The 21,016-nt window shown below is 38.0% G+C and overlaps 1 pseudogene; it reads right to left on the bottom strand.

Annotated features, from left to right (window-relative positions):
* Positions 1–2,779: 2,779 nt before the first annotated feature.
* Positions 2,780–21,016, bottom strand: part of LOC103612460 — a 31,919-nt pseudogene continuing 13,682 nt past the window's right edge.

Here is a 21,016-nt window from a genome sequence, read left to right on the forward strand (position 1 = left end):
GGCATGGGGGGAGTGGAGAGGGTGAAGGAGTGGGGAAGGAGAGCAGGGACTACACTTCAATTCCATCCCCAAATAGAAGACACTGAAATTACTGTGGCGAGAAGCCTGTAAAACCACAAAGCTGTCAGATACCAAGCTGCTATTCATACTTTTAAATCTAGGTTCAAGGAGCCCTGATACATTTGCTTTTGTCAGCTGAATAGTACTGCTTGCCCGGCAGCAAAATAACACCTCCTGTGTGGAAAATCGTGGGTATTTATTATTCTATAGAGTTCTCAATTTGAGATGCAAAAACCATGAACGAAGACAACATCAAACACATTTTCTTTCTCACCCTGTCACATAGGCTTCTCATACACATAGATTTCTCAGACCAAATTAACTTTACGTAAACATATGCAGCTCCATTCTACATATCAGAGCCGTTCTAAAATTGATACTTAAGAGTCCACCTACTAGGTTAAAGTGTTTCAATTGCAGAAGGACAAATAGTCTCTAATCCTGCATATGAATTAAGGGGTAGGGTAACTCTGCAGGCTGCAATACAGCACCAACACAGCCAGGGTCACGTCACTGTCCTGACAAAGCAGCCCAGGCAGTGCCCAGCACAGCCAGTTTGACCTTCCATGTCTCACCAGCACAGAGAAAATAAAGTCTATGCTGCAAATAAAAGGCCTGTGCTTTGATTACTTCATTCTTAAGAAAGAACCAAATCATCTTTTCTTATGTTTGTGTGAGATGTTTTTGCAGTTGGCATAAATCTCCTCTGTCTGCCGGAGTGATGATTCTTCTCCTCTTCTTTCTCTGCTGTGTATGCCATGAAAATTGGATCTTCCATAACTGTTAGAAGGAGGCTAGAAGAACATTAAAAAGAAAAAAAAAAAAAAAGAAAAAGTTGAAGAACTTTTCTCAAAACAGCTATGCTTTGAAAAAGGAGAAAAATTGCAATTTTTCTTCAGATGCTGATTTATTATGGGGAAATATTAAACCATCAATAAAAATAGTTATTTGTCTTCTTGTTTTCTGTGAATACATTTCAGATTCAAGTCATATGAAAAAAAGAAGTTGCAGCTTGAATATGTTTCCCAGCTGTCCCACATCTGGTCCCTGGTAAAGCACCAGAGAAATGCCCCCTTCCTCTCATACACACACTTCAGATATTGATGCAGTCTCTCCTACATCAGTCTTAAAACATGAATTGTTCTGAAGCTATTGACTGTGCTAAGAGTTAGTCATGTCATTAAGACAATGTAATGTTACAGTGCCTGAGTGAGCTGGCATGGGCGGGAAGGTGTTTTCTGAAGCAAATGGCCAGTCCCTAGCCTGTGGTCACTCTAGGAAGCGTCATCCTGGTACAAACAGTGACCCAACAGTCAGAATGAGAGAAATCAGCTTTATAAGCACATATTGACAGTGGAGTTTACCACCAGATCATACAGGAGTGAGATCTGAGAGGAGATGGGTGGAAAGCCAGAGTCTCACATCCACTGTGAAACATGCATTTCCCTTAACACACCCCTGATTTATAAGGGTGTGAAGAGACAAGACAGAAGCAGTGAAATTGGCTCCTGTCTTTCCACTTCTAACCTTCAGGGCTTGAATAGGATTATTAAGAGGGAAAAAAAGAAGACTCAGTGTTCCAAACCACTGATTGTTACAATACAAAAAAAAAGAAAGGAGATGTACTGAAACAGCTAGCCCAAAGAATTATAGTGAAGCTGAACTGGAAAAAACAGATAAGACAAAAGGTATCATAGAATATAATTTTTTGCCTCAGGTTTACAAGTGATGACATGAAGAAAAAAGGCATTAACAAGATGCAAATAATAAAAAAGGCTATCAAACCAAAAGAGCTAATTTGTTAATAACATGGAACAGAGTAGTCTCTAAATGTAGCTGTAAAGGATTAAAGGATATTCATCAAAAAATAATGACTAGTAGTAATCATATTTTAAAATCTTCAATTTTTCCTATCTATCTAGTTTATTAGACTATAAGATTCAGAGGATATAAAAAGCAGACATAGAAGAGAAAGATCTTAATAAATATACAGTACAAACCATGAATAAGCTTCATCTCAACAGGTGATCTTAGCCAGATCTGAGTGGAGTACAAAGCTTTTGATAAAGACTCTGTGATCTTCCTCTTCTTTCTGAAGACATATATTTAATCAGAAACATAGTGGAGGAAACTGCATCATACATGATAGTATAGTCTAAAATATCTAATTCCAGCATGCAAGAGATAATGCTGGTATTGCTTACTTTCCCACTGAAACCAATAAATACAATAAAAATCCAGGTAGATGTGCAAACTGCAACATGCATGAGATTAGCACTGTGTCATAAAAGCCTGGAAAAGCCCTTTGATTTGGGGAAATACTAATATGTTGACCAGAATTCCAGCAGCCTCATATATTGTGGTAGGGGAGGAATACATTTTCTGCTTACTATTTCTTTTCTTTGGAAGCAGAGAGTTTCTGGATCAGACCACTAGAGATATTTGGCAAGGAATAGAGCAAACTTAGATAACGGTTTAAACTATTATTTTGGATCCAGCTGTAAGTCTGCAACATAAAATCAGAGGACAAAAAATGCTGGAAGATGTAGAAAACTTCAAGATATCACCTGTCCTCTGTGCACAAAACAGGAATAGCAATGCCTAGCTTAATGTTATTCCTGACAAATCACCCTTAACATGTTGTTTCATCTAATACCACGTAAGTGTTTAGCTGACAAAGGAACTTGAGCAAGCCATTTGTTTTCCCAGTGTGAAAAAAAGGGAAAAAAAACCCCAGAGAATGTCACTTTTTCATAGGCTATAGAACTGATATTTTTTTTCCAGTTTAAAATTTTGGTGAGAAAATTCAATTTTTGCATATACCTTTCTTTTTTCTTTGGTTCTGAGGGGGATGGTAGGATAAGCTGTTAACATATACATCCTTACCTGCTTCAGCATATTATGCAAATTGATTTGTTACTCACTTTTTGTGACAAGCAGCGGTGATGCAGAAGACCAGTAGGAAAACTAACAGCAAAACAGCAGCAGAAATCCCTTCAGCTGTGTAGGTAATAAACCATTTGTGATCCCAAGTTGCTAAAATATGATTGTAATAAATACAATTGGTATTTTGTATAAATATAAATCAGCATGAGCTTTTTAATGACAAACTAAGCTGAAAAATCAATGATTATATAAAGACATTTTTCCATGACAGCTCATGCTCAATATTCGGACTTTACAGCAATTTCCTCATTTCTAAAAAGCCTTTGTTATGCTGAACCAGCTCTTAGGAAAGTTGTGACTGGGATGACCAAAGGTGAGTGAACACAGCACAGCAATATGAAAAAAAAATAACTATGCTTTGTATAATCCTTTTCTATCTCCTTCCCTCCCCTGGTGAGAAAGCTGTCCATACATGAGTGACTCAATATATGGTTAATAAAAGTTCTCAGTCTACTCAAATGAGTGTTCTTGGCTAACAAAGCTATGAGGAGTGGCCAATACCCCAGAGGGCTGTGTTGCCCTTCAGAAGGACCTCGCTGGGTTGGAGAGATGGGCAGAGAACTGTCTGAAATTCAACAAGGTCAAATGCAGGGTCCTGCACCTGGAGAAGAATAACCTCCTGCACCGATACAGGCTAGGGGCTGATCTGCTGGAAAGTTGCTCTGTAGAGAAGGATCGAGGGGTCCTGTGGACAACTCACTGTCCATGAGCCAGCAGTGTGTCCTTGTGGCTGAGAAGGCCAATGGGATCCTGGGGTGCATTAGGAAGAGCACTGCCAGCAGGTCAAGGGAGGTGATCCTGCCCTTCTAGTCAGCCCTATTAAGGCCACATCTGGACAGCTGTGTCCAGTTCTGGACTCCTCACCCCAGAACAAGAGAGACAAGAGAGACATGGAGTTCCTGGTGTGGGTCCAGCACGGGGCAACAAAGATGATCAAGAGACTGGAGAGTCTCTTTTATGAGGAGAGGCTGAGGGAGCTGGGCCTGTTCTGCCTCGAGAAGAGATGACTGAGAGGAGACATCATCAATGTCACAGAACCACAGAATCAGCTAGGTTGTGAAAAACCTTTGAGATGACCAAGTCCAACCTGTAAGTTTGTAAGTATCTGAAGGGAGGGTGCCAAGAAGATTGATGGATCCAGGCTTTTCTCAGTGGTGCTAAGCAGTAGGACATGAGGCAATGGGCAGAAACTGATGCACAGGAAGATCCACCTGAATATGAGGAAGAACTTCTTTACTGTGTGGGTGCTCTAGACTGGAGCAGATTACCCAAAGAGGGTGTGGAGTCTCATTCACTGGAGATACTCAAGAACTGTCTGGGCACAATCCTGTGCCATGTGCTCCAGGATGACCCTGTTTGAGCAGGGAGGTTGAACCAGATGACCCACTGTGGTGTCTTCCAACCTGACCCTGTGGTTCTGTGATTGTAAATGTTGTCCCATAAGAGATACCCAACAATCATTCAATAATTCCATGGGCAGCAAGTCATTTTTCTGAGTACCAGGAAGATCATCTCAGTGTTCAACAGATTTTCTGTTCAGTACTGCACACAATGGTATCAGTTATTTTCTGCTCTAATTCAAAAAGAAATCTGTTCACATTTTAACAAAAAGAAATTCACAAAAATTTCTCCCATCTTCATCCCCTTTTTTTAATCACCTAGTATTGTACATGCCTTGATGATGGATGTCAGGAAGTCTGCCTCATTTGTTCTAGCCTAAGAAAAAGGGCTTTCTTTGAAAACTGCAACCTAGGCAGGAAAAGTTAAACTTAGACTAACTTTGCTTAGAATGCATTGATTTCTTTGGAATGGAGTCATATCTTCAAATGAAACTAAAGAGCAACCTGTAATAACTAGAGGTAGAGACAGACAAAAAATGGCTTCAAGGTATAAGCCTATTTTTTCTTATAGTGCTCGAGTCTGTGGCAAGGTAATACTTATTTTTGAGGCTGGAGGAAATACGTGGGAGGAAAGAACAGAGTTAATTATCAAAGTCACACAGGTAATCCATAGCAAATCGTTGGTGAATGGGAGCTAAAATCTCTCTTCAGGTGTACTCCCTCTTTAATGTTCTGCTCACTCTACAATGAAACCACAGCTGCCCGAAAGTGCTTCCATTGGAGTAGACAAGAAAGTTACGTGCTTAGTTCATAGGCAAAGGAAAGCAATCAGTATCACTAATGACAGTAATCCCAGCTAACCAGCTGCTGAGCCATCACCAGATGGCTTTCCTCTCTGGGATCAAAAAGGGTCACAGCTTCTAATCTGGCTATCCTGAATACCACATGAGACTTGCTCAGGTACGCCTCTTTAGTATTAATGTGTTCATTGGAAAGGATAACAAAAAATACTGATTACAGAAGAGTCTTATCCTTGAATCCAATGCTATTTTACTGGAAAGAAAAAAGAAAGAAAATTCTCTCAGAAGTTTACACTGCTGAAGGTATGTGACACTATAGAGAAGGCTGCCTGATAACAAAAACCAACACCTTTTGTATTATAACTGTGTATGAAATCACTCTACTGCCAGAATGTTTTCAGCTCCTGTGCACTTTAAATGACAGGATGGTGTATATACTTACCTCCAAATTCAGGTAAAATTATAATGTCTTTTTTTCCAGCTGTTATGCTACCCACCAGAGAAAATCATTGTCTGTGCCAGGGAGTACTTACAGAAATACAAAAAAACCCATCCTATAAGTAACAAGAGAAAAAAATTTAAAATCTTGTATTTGGTTGTCATCAAGGGTAGGTGAATCTGGGTAGAGTTACAGATTTCAGCAGCATCTCCACCCTTCAGTTTAACTGCTCCAGACTTCATTTTTCTTTTTCTGAAGTTTCACCTTCAGTTTTATCAGGTCAAGATAATAATCTCTGAGTTAATGAGTTTGAGAGCTGAGATTATCAGCTGTCAGTTAAATTTGGATGAGAAAAATCATTAGATTCCTTTTCTTTTAACCAACAACAACTCAAAGCCCGTATGCCTTTTCTCATTTGAAGTGAGCAAAACCTTCCTTAGGCATTTGTTTTCTTTAACTATACAAAACCTTTTGTAATTACTGACTTTAACATTCCAGTCAAGATTTTGCAGAAACATGTCAGAAGCTCGTCATGTGTCTCTTTAGTTCTTATGTTCTCAACAAAGGTGATATGCTGACAGGAGGGTATTAAGTATATTTTCGGCATCAGTACAATTTCTGTTAAGTATTAGTATTTCTCTGCAAGTTTGTGAAATTTTCTTTGTGGGACACTTTTCAACCTTCAGTGCACCGACTTTGGTTTTGAGGAGGAAGCACTGATGGGACAAAGAGTTATTTGTTTCAACAAGAGATTCAAACTGCTCTGTCAAGACCTTCATGTATTTTGTCATGTGCCTTGTTGGACTGGCATGTATGGTATCCTAACTGGGTATCACTGAAATAGTTTTCCCCACAGCTGAAAGGCAGATATCCAGCACAAATGCATTCATGCCCAGAGAACGGCGTTTGGTTGAATAGAGACCCACAGACATGGTTTAATATCTTGCATTCACACTGAATGACTTCATAAAGGAAGAAGGAAGATAATTTCACTCCTGTCCTGGTTCTCCTCACCCCCTTACTGCAGTTCTTATCTTCTGTCTATTTCCCATGGCCCAGAAGCACTGCTGTCTCCTTCCAGCTCTCAAGGAATGTATGATAGCCACCAGTGACTGGACAAGTAGTTCCCTGCTTTTCATCTGGATGCTAATGAAGATTATCCTGCTGTACTCAGCCTTGGTGTCATCTCATCCTGAACACTATGTGCAGTTCTGGGCCCCACAAATTTAGAAGGATGTGGAGGTATTTGAATGTGTCCAGAGGAGGACAGCAAAGGTGGTGAAAGGCCTAGTACAAACTGAAATATAACTCTGACCCCCTAAACGTACATGTAAATACAACTACCAACCCGTTTTTCAGATCTAGTGGGACCACACAAAAACATGTTTGTGTTTTACTTTGCCAAGAGAACTTGCTACACTGCTTTCTGCTAAAGTGAGAAAAAATTCAGAAAGTCTTTCTAAAAATGTCAGTGTTTTCAGGAGGGAATAAGTACTTCTTTTTCAGCCCTGCTAATTCTTCAGTCTTTTCATATGACATGTCCCATTCTTTCCCAATCACCTACCAAAAAAATACGTGGATTGCAAGTCTGCTTCCTTTCTTCAAAGACTGTCTCAAAGAAAAAAGCATGGTAAGAAAAACACAGAAAATGGGTTCATATGTGGAATCTGGTGTCATGACTGATCTCCATATTGATAGAATTTTTAGAAGGAAAGATATGGTGAAGAACACATTAGAAATTAATCCAAAATCTCTTGAACATATTGTATAATGATGTAATATGCAGCTGTTTCTGCAAGAGTTGTCCAACAAGAGCTACACTACTTTACAAACACATTGCTTTACGTGTTGCAGGTTTTGAGGTCAAAAAATATTTGCAGAAATCTGATTTTAGCTGTAAATTCCTGTTGCTGGAAAACAACAGTCACAATATTTGGCGGGATAGAGTGGATAATCTTAGGGATACTGAATTGATCTCATGATTTAATTTTCACTAGCATTCAAAAACATTAAATGCAGCATGCTGACTTTTACTGATACTGATGCCTTTTCCTGGTCTTAAAATCAAGAGCCAAACATGGTTAGAAGGGGAAAAGGGATTTTACTTTGGTATTTAGTTTAAGGATCCTTAGGTGCACACATCCAGGTCAAATGCACCAAAATGCACACCACAATGCCTGCCTCCCAAAAGATTGGGTGTAACAGTATAGATTTTACTAATTAGGATATCTATCAAAAATTCCCCAATGAGAGGCTTGAGTGAGCCCCCCTGCCCCAAGGAACCTTCTCCTGGATGGTTTTATCTTGGTTTACAGAATGTGTTCTGGAGAGGACCTTGGGGTCTGGGGCACACTGATCCCTAACTATGAAGATTCTAAAATGTTTAGTCTCCTAGCTTGACAAACAAGTCTAAGAATGTAGGCTAAAAAGCACTAGGAATACAGAAGTTGTAAAAGGTATAACAGGGGTATAAAAGAAAAGGCAAAAAATCTTCATGACATCAATACAACTGCAAGAACTGCTCTCATGATGCTTGAATACCTATTCCTTCCTCTCTCCCTTTTTTCTTAACAAGAATTCCATGCTGTTTTTCTTTGCAAAAGTACATTTGCCCTTAGACAATAAGCAAGCTGCTTCTTTCTACCATGCCACCTCTCAGAATCAGCAGTTTTTGGACTGTTACCTCTTCTGAAAATAATCCTGTGGTCTTAATACAGCCTTTCACCTAAGATTCCTCCTCTTCAAAAGTTCTTGAGGTCCTCTCAGCAACAGCTTAAAAAAAAAAAAGGGTTTATCTTTTCTCTTATTCTCTCAACCCAAAACCTGAACAGCAGCTCTCCTCCTCTCCTCCTACCTTCTAGACTCAGTATTTCAAAATAACTCTGGAACTGGGCAAGGCGAGAAGAATTGCTTTACCCGTGCAGAATCACAGCAACAGGCTTAAAGCGTTGGAAGAGTTTGGTAGCAAATCTGAGCTGGAAAATGGCTTAGCTGCAATGTTAAGCCAAAGAAAATGACATGACTGAACTGGTAGAACATATACAAAAAAAAAAAATAGTGCAGCAAGTTTCTGGCAGCAGTTTGTTTATTCTAGCCACAACTGTTGGATCAAGCAGAGTAAGTCTCTCACAAGATTGAGAGACTTTGCTGTCTATGTTACAGGGTGCAGTGGGAGCTGATGTCTGGCCTGTTGTTTCTCTGCACTTACTGTTTTTTCCATATCACACTGGAAATGTTAATTGTGTGTTATGAAAAGGTTCCAAATGTTGAAGAGAAATAATAGGAAATCCTTGATATTTCACTTTCTTTGCAATTAATGAACACTCAATAAAAATGCACTTAATAATACAGGGAAGGGGCTTAAAAGGGTTACAATGGAGTGTTTTCTGAATCATACTGTACTTCATATTCTTTAATGTGTTCATATAGTTTTTTCTCTAATAAACAGCCATAACTATGCTGCCGTTGCTAGGGCTAAAAATCATAAATTGAATTTGTTTCAAGAGCAAAAGAAGCATGGGAACTAAACTCTCTTCTTTTGGAGAAGAAATAGTTTGTGTGGGTAGAACTGATCATTCTGAAGGTTACTGTATGTTTTGCAACTATATGTTTTCATTTTGGTGTTAGAAGCACTGCACTTGGAGTAAGAAGAAAATATTTCTATTGCTCTACAATTAGGACATACTTGATTATAACAATATAGTCAGGATTTTGAAATTTGTTTAAAATTGTAAGGGATGAGGACTTTTTGTCCTGTTTCCTGTATTTTTATCACATTCTGCTCATTTTCATGGATTTTTGTGGTCAAGTATTCAAAGTAAAGCAGGTCATCATGTTTTTTCCCAAGCACATTCTCCACTTCTCAATTAACCATATTGCAGTTTAAACATATTTTGGAGTTTTGCACCCCATGCCACAACACTGCCAAATATTCATGCATCACCAGGAACAAGGGCAGAGCAATGAAAGCTGGACTGAATGCTGCAACAGAAGAAGGTCTGGGGTGGTGCAAGGATCATGTCTCCAAAATGCATTCCACAGAGAAGAAGCAAAACCAAGTCTTTTTTTTTTTTTTTTTATTTTTTTTTATTTTTTTATTTTTTTGAGTCATAACAGAAAATAGAGGTAAAGGCAGAATTCAACCCACAGTTTGAGAAATTTCAAGGGTCTGTTTGTTGGGACATGTAGCTCCCATTATAAACAAACTGTGACAATAGTAATAGCAAAACCTAGAGTGCTTCTCAGCTCCCCAGGAGGAAACCCCTTACCTGAATAAGGTGGAGCCCAGTTTACAAACATCTATATTTTCATCTGTGAGTGTGCTCTTTGCCTTTGTTGGAGAACAGGTCTTATACCTGAGGCTCTGCAGTACAACGTGCTGATGGGAAATTCTCCTCGTGCCTTCTGTGGGAGAATGCCCACCTCTTCCTGCAAACTCAGGCAGTCATTCCCCTTCCAAAGCATCTTCTTGTAAGTTATATGAGGAGCAGCTGAAGGAGCTGGGGTTGTTTAGCCTGGAGTGAAGGGGGATCAGAGGAAACCCTATCACTCTCTACAACCACCTGAAAAGGCTGTATCCAGGTGGGGGTTGGTCTCTCAGGCAACAAGTGACAGGACAAAAGACTCCCTCAAGCTTCACCAGGGGATGTTCTGGCTGGACATTAGGAAAGGTGGTCAGGCATTGAAACAGTCTGCCCAGGCAGGTAACAGGCAGGTAATGGAGTCACTGTCCCTGGAAGTGTTCAAGAAACAACAGGAATGACTTAGTTGACAAGGTGGTGCCCAGTCAAAGGTTGGGCTTGATGATCCTGGCGGTCTTTTCCAGTTTTCTATGATTCTATTCTATTCTGTGATTCTTAACATCAAACCAGTTTCTCACAAACAGGTCTAAAGTCCTATAATGAGATCAGACAAGCTTAAAACCCAGCTTATTTTTGAGCAAACAAGATTTATTGTTAATTTGTTATCTTTTACATGCTGCTAATTGGAACGTGGTATTTAAATAAATTCTCACTTGTTATTGAAGAGTTACTTTATTTGGGTAAAAGTACTAATGCCTCAGAAGGTCCTATTTTGAAAACATTTACTATTTTCTCCTTTACTTACCAGCCACAGTAAAACTCATCACATGGTTTTTATTTCTCCCAGCAGCTACACGGGACTACATTGCAAAGTCAGAGGCTGTAATGTTTTGAAAGACAATCCTGGTCAGAACAATCCACTGGTGTATGTTCTTTGAAATCTGAACCAAAGCTTTGCTTTCCTGACAAATTGCACAGAATGACAATATCTACCCAATCTGCTTTAATCCTTTCCCACATTGCTCACTGCACTGAATCTCCAATTTTATAAGGGCAAGTAAAAAGCAACATCTCCTCCTGGCTTGGTAAACATGGGATTATTTTGTTTCTCAGACACTTCAAAAGCATCTGTTGAAAAACACAAAACCTAAGAAAAAACCTGCTGGTAATTCATTCAAGGGAAGTTTAGTATCCACAATTCCAGTACGTCAAATATTAATGAAATAGACTTACAGCAGAAAGATCATGAAATCATTTGAAATGCTGAAAAATATAATTTATACCTATCTATGATTGACTATATTTTTTGTGCATGTTTACAAAACAGTCTTTATGGAATTCTGAGTCTGTGATGACATTGCAAGAAGGCTATTTCTGTAAACTTTGAGTACACGAATGTTCTATTAGCAGTTTCAGCAAATATTCAGCAGCATAAATTAGGGGGCCAATCTAATTAAAGTTGGCATAGTCTTGTTCTTCTTCTGCACTAGTTATAATAAGAAAATGGTTTGATGTGACCCTCAGGACACGCTTTAGTAAATTATGTTCAAAGACATTCCGGCCTAAGAACTGCAATTCTCCCATTCACAAACCTCACACCACTTGAATTAAAAAATATTCTTATCCATTCAATCACTCTTCTTGGGAAAAACCTGTGTGATAGTCTGTTTGTGGTATGAAAGAAGACTTCCAGACAAATTCAAGGCTTCAACCACACAGAAACCATAGATATATCTTAAATAATTTTGACTGAAATGCCTTTGCTCTGAGTTATTGTTTTTAGTAATATAATTTACTGTTTACAACTTAAGAAAATAAATGTTTAAAAGTCTGCAATAGAAAGATTGTCAAATTCAGAGCCACCTGATTTCTAAAGTCAGCTTTGTAATGCCTGTATCTCATAATCTAGGACGAGCGCCGTCATCTTGCTGAAGACTTTAATGTTGGAAAAGATTAATGATCACACTGTTTTTCTTACACTGTAAAAGGATCAATCTTTCAAGTTCTTTAATGAAATTTTTTTAAATTAGGTGGTTTTAAGTAAAAAAAAGTCACTACTATATATTTTTAATGTGTTTGTCTCTATCTGAGGCAACAACTAGAAGGTAAGTAGTCTACCTAGAAATAAGTGGTTCCATTCATGTTGACAGAATGGAGACTCCATTGTAGGAGTCTGTAACTTCAGAGAGTCTCTCAGTCTTTGTGAAAAAGTGAGTAAAGAAGTCTAGCCTGCAATTTTTTATCAAAGGAATATAGCACAGAAAAATTATATTCCCTCTGCCCTTGGAGACCAGAAATACAATTAAAACATTGAGATGTAGAAAGACAAATGGAACAGTGTCTAATGAGTTTACCTAAAATAATTAATGAAGAACTTGAAGATCCATGTAGACTGCAATCAAGGAGACTGAAAGTTAATGACAGACAAGGATAGAAGAGAGATAAATTCACTAAACCAAACAGAAGGTACAACACGGCGCAGCTAATTAACTCCTTACACAGCTTGCCAAAGACAGCTAAATTTCTATTACTCAAGCTGACTGCCAGTGCTGGATAATCATTTAAGTTATCATGCAAATTCCAGCAAGAATTTGCTCATGGAAGTCTAAGTATTATTCAAATTAGACTGAATGACTGCTTTGATGGTACTCTACACTCACAAAATATGTTCCTTGAAGTGTAGTCCCTCAAAATTCACTACATTAAATCAGGTAATTTTTTTTATACCTAGCAGATGCAGATCTGCAGATTCATTCAGATCTGCTAGGGAAGAGGGGTAAAAGAAAAAGTGATCGAAACCCATTCTCGCCCTGGAACACCATATTCTTAGTGGTTAGATCCTTTCCTCAGACCACTAGCTTCCAGCAACAGCCTGCTTTACAATAAACCACATATTCTTGCCAAAGAAGTCTTGCCCTTCCTTGTGCAGTCCTTGCTCTGGTCTTCCACTATGAGCAAGCTCTACTGCTACCCACATTCCCCTCAGGAGCATTGATGACTCCCCATCTTCTCCTGAGTCCATCCTTGCTGTCCTATTTGTTTTATTACAATGCCACCCTGAACTCCAGGTGTTTCTCCTATGTAAACATGCTTAATAGGGAATTTTGTGTATGATGATGCTACCTGCCAGTTTCCAGAGCATTCCCACCTGACCCAAATGACAGGTCACCCAAAGGACCTTATAACAACCACCCTTCTTCCCTGCTGCTTTGCCATATATTTGCTAGAAAATTGTACATTGCACATATGGTCAACTGGGAACAAAGAGATAAAACATTTTCCACCAAAGTGATGAAAATCCCTTCTATCTTTAAATTAGTTAGTTAACTCTTGTGTTATATTTGCCAAACAATACATCCCAGTTGCTCAATAATATATATTACAACATTGTAGTATACTGTAACAGGTACCTTACAAAGCTAAGGTTGCCTTGCAAATTCCTTGAAGAATTTCCATATGGAAATCTTGATATAACTGTATAATTTGCAGGTATACAAAAAATAAATGTTATGTTAATAGTAAGAACAAGGTACAAACAGCCAAATTAAAATAGAAACAGTTTGGAGATTCTTGGCTGCTCTACATTCTATCATAACCATTTTCAAACACAGACATCATGACTTTTTGTTTGTTTGTTTGCATATATATTTTATTTGAAAATATGCAGCAACATTAATGTATTTTCACTCTTGATGAATAAAGTAAATGTCTCCCCTTATTACAATATGGTACCTTGAACAATTTATATGATTATGTAAGGCACAAACAGTGGCAAATCAGGCCTACATAGTTCTAATTAAATCTTCTAAGTACACTTAAATATTCCAGGCTTTTGTTTTAAGCAATTGTCCCATTTTATTTTGACAGCAGCATCATCATAGTTCTTTCATCCTCCTTCTCTGTTCAATCACTTACTTTATTTAGCACCTTTCTAAACACAGTTTCTTTGCTTTCAGCCTGGTATGTGTGGGATGAAAACCTCCCGCTCCGAGAAACACTTCTATGGGAAAAATACACCCACACACCTTCACCCCTGCACACGCACAGCTCAAGGTGACACGCCATGTGTGAACATTTCAGAAATGCTAAATAAAAATTTATATTGCATCTGATAAAAATAGACTCTGCTTTCCTGCTGCTCATTCCAGACCCTGCTGCTGCTGCCTGCTCTGCCCATGGTCAGGTTATCTTGCTTCCTGAACAGAAAGTAGGAGGAGGTGACAGCACTCAGGATAGGTCCATAGGCCTCTCCTTAGTGAGGAAGTGCTTACATGCTTGTTATCCTCCACCAACCTCTTGGCAGCATGTTATCTCATCATATTTTGCAGTTGTACCTATGTCTATCTGATATTAGATATTTAAAGGAGAAAAAGTGCAAGCATTCATATTTTTAAAATATATAAGCTTTCAACATTTTTCTTGGAAAGCAAATATCAGAAATATAGAGGTATATTTCTGTGTTAATGACCCATGCTGTCTCAGAGTGGATGAAGGCAGAGAAATGCTATGCTGAGACACTGCATGTCACAGCCTGCCTGTATGTGTGCACTGCATTTGTGCCCAGCTACTCACACCTTCCGCAAGGCTCTTCAGAGGCAGACGACAGGCAGAGCAGAGGATATCATGGTTTAAGCCATAAAGAAGGAAAAAGGCAGGGGACAGGGGAAGGGAAAGGGTGTGAAAAATCAAGCTGCATCCTAAGGATGACTATTGGAACCAGTGTTTCTCAAGAATAAAAGCCACAGGCAATAGACAGGGTATGAACCCAAGCTGCCCAGCCCCAGAAGTCATATAACACCCAGGAGTGTAGCACAAGTATACACTACCAGGAATTTGCTGTCTGGCTTCTCAGATCCTAGTTATTACTTTGAATGGATTGTTTTATGGGCTGAAAATATATTGGAGAAGAAGGAAATACATAGTTTGTTTCATAATGAGGTTGTTATGCAGCTTGGTACCAGGTAAGAAAATGGAAGAAATCAATATATTATCTGTATTTTTTACCAAAAGTTTCCTTCACATTTCTTTTTGTCCTTATTAAGTTCTAGATTATATTCCTGTCTTACAGGCCAGCTGAAAGAAAGGTTCATCGTTAGAAATATAAGCAGCAGCAGAAGCTTTTGCAGATAGGAACATTTCAGACATTAAATAGTAATCATCCGTTAGTGATTTCCTTTAGAGTATTTGGAAGTTTAACTACCTGAATATGTAATTCCTTTTATTTTCTGCTTTTCATAGCCTCTGTTTATTCCATAAGTTAATTTGTATTTCCCCAAATAAAATATTATTCAGTCCATCCTAGACAAATTAAAACTATCTCTTTAACTGTGAATACTTTAAAGCTGTCACTGTAGACTTTCTATTTTCCCATGCAATTGCATCCTGTGATGATTTCCAAATTGCATTATCTCAGAATTTCATCCACCACATTTACAATGTGGGAAACAAAAAACAAAGTTGCAAAACTCTTGGGTCTGAATTTAACTACTGGGTGTCACAAAAGTTATGTTGGATAGGAGAGATAATACCACACTTTAGTTAAATTGAATTTCCAAGTGGTGGCTACAGTGGCATAAAATTATGGAAGAGTAGCTGAGAAGATGAAGTATTTTTGGCTTATAGAGGTAGAAGAATACTTGCCCTCAAAAAAAAAGTTTAACCCATTAGATTCCACTTGTGCCCCCTTTGCATTTCCCTATTTGTGTAGGCATAATTGGAATAGTCATCCTTGTGCCCTGTTTTCTTGTTTTCAGGGGGTTTCCTGTCCATATAATTGTACACCATTTGCTTGTCAACCCTGTCCACTTCCTCGCTCACATGTGGGTTGTCTCACTTTCCTATTGCAGCTCCCCTCACCAATCTGTTAAGGATGCTTTTTGCCCCGGTGCTCAGGTGGATCCTTCTAGCATTCCTTGATCAATAAAAAAGCCCATGGTGATAAAAGGCAACATGTTGTTGACACCAGCCGTGCAACTCAGTCTTGGCCTGCAGAATTGTCCTCTTTTCCCAGGACTTTTCCCTTCTTCAGCAGAATCAAGAAGAAGTGGCTGGTGTCCTTGATCATGCCCTCTAGCACCATGCAGTCATGCCTGATGTGCTCCAGCTCCTTCCTGGACCGGTCTTTGGTGTACATGTGAAAAAGCAGCAGGGCAAGCCTCAGCAGTCTCACTGCAGCACCCTAAAGTCTACCCTGGCAAGCAGCAGGTCTCCCCAGAGAGCAGGATGGGTCAGAAGATGAACAGACAAGAAGTGAGAGTCATCCCCAAATTATCACAAAACAGATGGAGGTCAGATAACAGCTATAGTAGCCCGATGACACATGTTCATCAAAGCAATGCTCATATGGAACATATAAAACAAGCCTTCTAATTTTATCTTACTTTGATAAAAGCACAGCCATCCTCACAGGTACTGAATTACAATTTCTTCCTTAACATAGCACATTCCAATGCAAACAAAGTAACCAAGAGTACATAATAGTATCATTATTCTTAGTAACTAACTGAACACTCAAAATGGTAAGAATTAAAAAGAAGAAAAGAGAGAAAAAAAGTAAAAACAACTCCCCAGAGATGAATAAAAGGATCTGGATGCTCTGACTGCTAGCCAAATAAAATTGAAAATGTAATCACATTGTCTGTTTCCAAAAGAAAAATTTTCTCAAGTATGTCAACAGAGAGTTATATACAAGACAAAAGAGGCACTTTTCTGCTTCATTTAGCAATGGTAAGACCTTATGTGGAAAATGACTTCATACTATTTATCTTATTAAAATAAGGTTATACACAAACGGGAGAAAATTCAGATGAGAACAAGAACTGATTAAATCTAGAATCATGAACTGAGAAGAAAAGTTGAAAGAACTGTGTTTAGTGCAGAGGTATCACAGAAGCACAGAATCATAAATGTCTTGGATTGGAAGGGACCTTAAAGATCATCTAGTTCCAACCCCCTTGCAGTGGGCAGAGACAACTTACACTGAACAAAGTTGCTCAGAGCCCCAGCTAGCCTGGCATTGAACATTTCCAGGGATGAGGCATCCACAACTTCTCTGGGCAAAAAAATGAAGGATGAAGACTGGTAACATGACACTTTCTTTCTCTTTTTTTTTCGAGGACTACAATTAATAAAGTCATTATTAACCAGGAGATATCTAGGTTTGATATAATGGAAAAAAATCTCCTTGTAAGGCTGGTTACGTGCTGTAGTATGACCTCACGAGTTTTAGCCATACATATTCAACATGGGAATTCCTCAGACACATTAAGGATATGCTTCTCCTGCCCCAGAAGGCAGAGATTGATCAGATGAAATTGCAATGTCTCTTCCAGCCTGAGTTTTCCACAATTCCTTTTGATCTAAGCTTTTCCTTCGGAAAGGAAGAGGAGATATCTCTTGTACTCCCAACTGGTTTGGTTTCTTTCCTTTTAGTGTTTTATACTGAAGGTGTATCCAATCTTTAGTTCATCATAAAAGATAAAAAGTAAGAAAAGCAGCATTTAACAGGTCAATAATCACAGCAGAAGTGTGAAAAAGGCATCTTCACTTGTCTCCATCCTCTTGCTTTCTAATTAGGTGCTGACAATTTGGCTGACACCGTGTAAGATACAGAGATAATTCTGGCTCTGGGGAGCTCAGCATCTAAGAGCCAAAGAATGAAGATCCCTCAGGATTAGTTCTTGCTTCCATGTGCTTTAAAAGTCTGATAATTTTTCACTGTAGACCTATGAATCACATTCTAAATTGAGACAGAGATAAATAGAAAGCAAGTTATTTCAGGTGAATAGGGACTTGAAAAAAAGCTATGCAACGTGCTGCTCTTGGCAGGCAGAAGAGCATTAATATAGAAGTAAGTGCTGAGTGGCATGGATATCATCACACTAGCCAAGAATAGAAAAGCTCTGTCTCTGCTATCACAGAAGAGGTTGATCACTCTATTTAAAAAATGGGAGTACTTCATGGTACATCTGGCATTTAAATACTCTATTAATGAACTTCCATTCTTATTCAGAGTTTCTTGCAAAACATATCCCCTGAGAAAATGGTCTATTGTCACTGATTGACAGAAACACAAATTTACCCACAAATTTAAAAAAAAAAAACAAGCCCCAAACCCCACAATTTCCAATTAAAACAGAAAAAAAAAAAAAAAAAAAAACAAAAAAAACCAAACAACCAACAAAAACCACCTTCCCCCAAAACCAACAAAAAACGCCCAACAAATTATGAAATTCTGAATAATTCACACTGTGGACATAGAAGTCACTAAGAACATCAAAATAATATTTTCACCATTCTACTCAGAGCATAGCATGGAAATTTTAAAGTCAAACTAATACTATTCTAACACCTAACTGAAATGAAATTCCTGAGAAAATAAACAGAGCCTTCCAAGTATATAGAAATTCTTCTTAAAATTAACAGTTCTGAAAGTCAAATATACAAACACAGGACAGAAATATTCCAGGTAATTATAACTTCATTTGTTTTCAATGTAAGTAAATATACAACACTGTTCTGCCATAAAGTTTTTAATTAAATAGTTTATATATCATATAATTCTTCATTGCTGAAGACTTTTGACTTTCCATCAAGATGTGTAGCAAAGGCATGGTGCATAGTAGATCAATATGTTTATGATCTCTCTAATGATGTTTATTATATTTTATATTTTAAGTTAAATTTGTATTGTAAATTTGCTTGTCGTCCGTTTTAAGATCTCTGATCCAATTTTGGCTGATTGAGTTCTGCATCACAAAGCTCTTCACAAATTGATTTACTTTGCTTCTAAGACAGTTTTTGCCTATGTTGAATCATTTCCATTTCTGTTAAATTTGAAATAATCAATATTCTAATTACATTTCAATGAAAATTTTAAAACTCTAATTCAGGGACTACTGCATTTTGAAGCAATGCAGCCTAGAGAGCTAACTATTAATAAGGCCAAGTGGTTTTGGAAGGATGTGTGAAGCACATGAAGCCAGCTGAACTTATCAGTACTTCTTAATGCGGCATGAGTCAGAGGATAGTTTGTGGTTGTGTAGGAGGCATTAATACCATGGTCTGGAAATGGGAAAACTATTGCACAGAACAGCAGCTGACAAAGAAATTCTTCATACTTTCATAAGGGCAAGACAGAAAAGGTAAGATTATCATTATGGGCAATGACAATAGAAAGTTATAACCAAGTAGTAATGGTACATCATGTATCATCACAGATATGAGAGTGTAATATGAAGAAAGTTTGGTGTAGTGTCTGTACAGGGAGCCTGAATTAAACCCATTAAGTTCAACACAGCACTGGACCTGGAAGACATCTTGCATGTAAATTATCACTAATTGGGATAATTTAAATTGCCAGATTGGGAACAAGACAGGAATACACTTCAGATTTGAGAAGTCTTAAGTTCTAGATGTACAGATATTAACGGAAATAATACTTTTAACCCAATATTTGTCTGTTGTCCTTGTCTTAGCTTTTCTGTTTATACATCCTCATTAAAATGCCTCATGGAGTCAATATGGCTGAAAAACAACAAAGAACTTTCAGGCAGATAAGTGGATGACATGACATAACCTGAATTTCCTGGGCAGAATAATTCCTTAAACTCTTTTTCTGTAAATTGATACTTTATTCATACTTTAGAAAAATCCCATCACAGATGAATAACTCTTGTACTGATGGCTTTAACAGAACAGAACAGAACCAAAGGACTGAAGACTGGTCTGGAAAAGGATGAAGTAAAAAAATGTATCCATACCTCAAGTGACCAAAGGTAAACACATACCTAGACATATCAGAAAAAGACAATGCACATCATATGAAGAAAAAAATGAATTTTCCCAATACTTTTTCCAACACCTGCATAAATTTCATTCAGTTCTTCTTTTCGATGTGCTAAAGACTAGAAACATATCCTTTCTCTGTATACATTTCTTTGCAAAAGTTAATAGTTTAAAACAAAAGAAAGAAGGATTGAAAAATCCTGCTGCTGCTTTGCAGCTGTTAGATACATGGCTGGCAACTGGTGAAATGTCACAGTTGTTTAATGTGTTTTGAGTGATCACCTGGGATGCAAAGTTAAAGATGCACGTCCATACAGCCCTGTCCAAATGCATTGGTCTCTCTACACTCTTCCGTTTGAAATTAAAGTTTCAATACCTGCAGCTTCAAATACCTTTTCTTCCAGGCAGCAAGTGCATGAATTAACATCTTTTAGATGATCAACAATTCCTGTATGACATCTCCAATTCTAATGCTTCTTCTATTAGTAGTGACTTCAATCTCTGCTCCTCACATTTTATACTGAACTTAAAATCAGTCTTCAGACATACATCCCTAAGCATTGTACATAAGAAACTACAGATCACTTTTAAACTGTTCATTAAGAATGATGGAATAAAGATACTGACTATTCTTACATAATCTTAGAAAATATGTAAAGAATTCTTTGCTGAAAGTATGAGTTTTGTCTGCTTAGTGCAGGAGGATTTGTGACTCATAAAATGTGGGAACACTGATGGTAAAAAAAAGTCCCTTGAATTCAGTTCTGAAAACTGTTGGATATATGCTCACTCTGCAGGAAGGGAAAAAAAGAAGCCTCAGATTCACCCAGCTGGCAAGTACCTTCCTGTGGGATAACTAGAGTGTTCTTTACCCATACATTCATGTGTAAAAGAGGCAGCACGAACTCTCAAGTTCTTTGAAATTATGGTGCAGGATTTCAGCACTGTATCCACTTGTAAGAATATCCTGTAGCTACATAACATGTGAAGTTTCTGATATAATATCCTGAATATTATTTCTTTTCTGTCAGTCTGTTTCAGTAACTGTAAAGAAAGCATGGATAACATTGTGCAGACTGCAAGGGTTCTCTCTCACCTATTTCACAAATGCCATAGGAAACCTTCAGCCAAAATTCAAGGCAAAAGGAACAATATATGTCTTCAAATTTTTATTATATATTCGGATAAATCTCCAGGACTAAGCTAAGACCACATCTAGTAAAAAAAAAAAAAAAATCACTAGAATAATTGCATCAAAAATTTTATATAAGTGGTGATTTATCACCAATTCTAAGGTCTTCCATCTGCCAACAAGGAGGACAATACACCAAGACGAGATCTCTG

The sequence above is a fragment of the Corvus brachyrhynchos genome, unplaced genomic scaffold (assembly GCF_000691975.1).
Source record: "Corvus brachyrhynchos isolate BGI_N302 unplaced genomic scaffold, ASM69197v1 scaffold331, whole genome shotgun sequence".
Lineage (NCBI taxonomy): Eukaryota > Metazoa > Chordata > Aves > Passeriformes > Corvidae > Corvus > Corvus brachyrhynchos.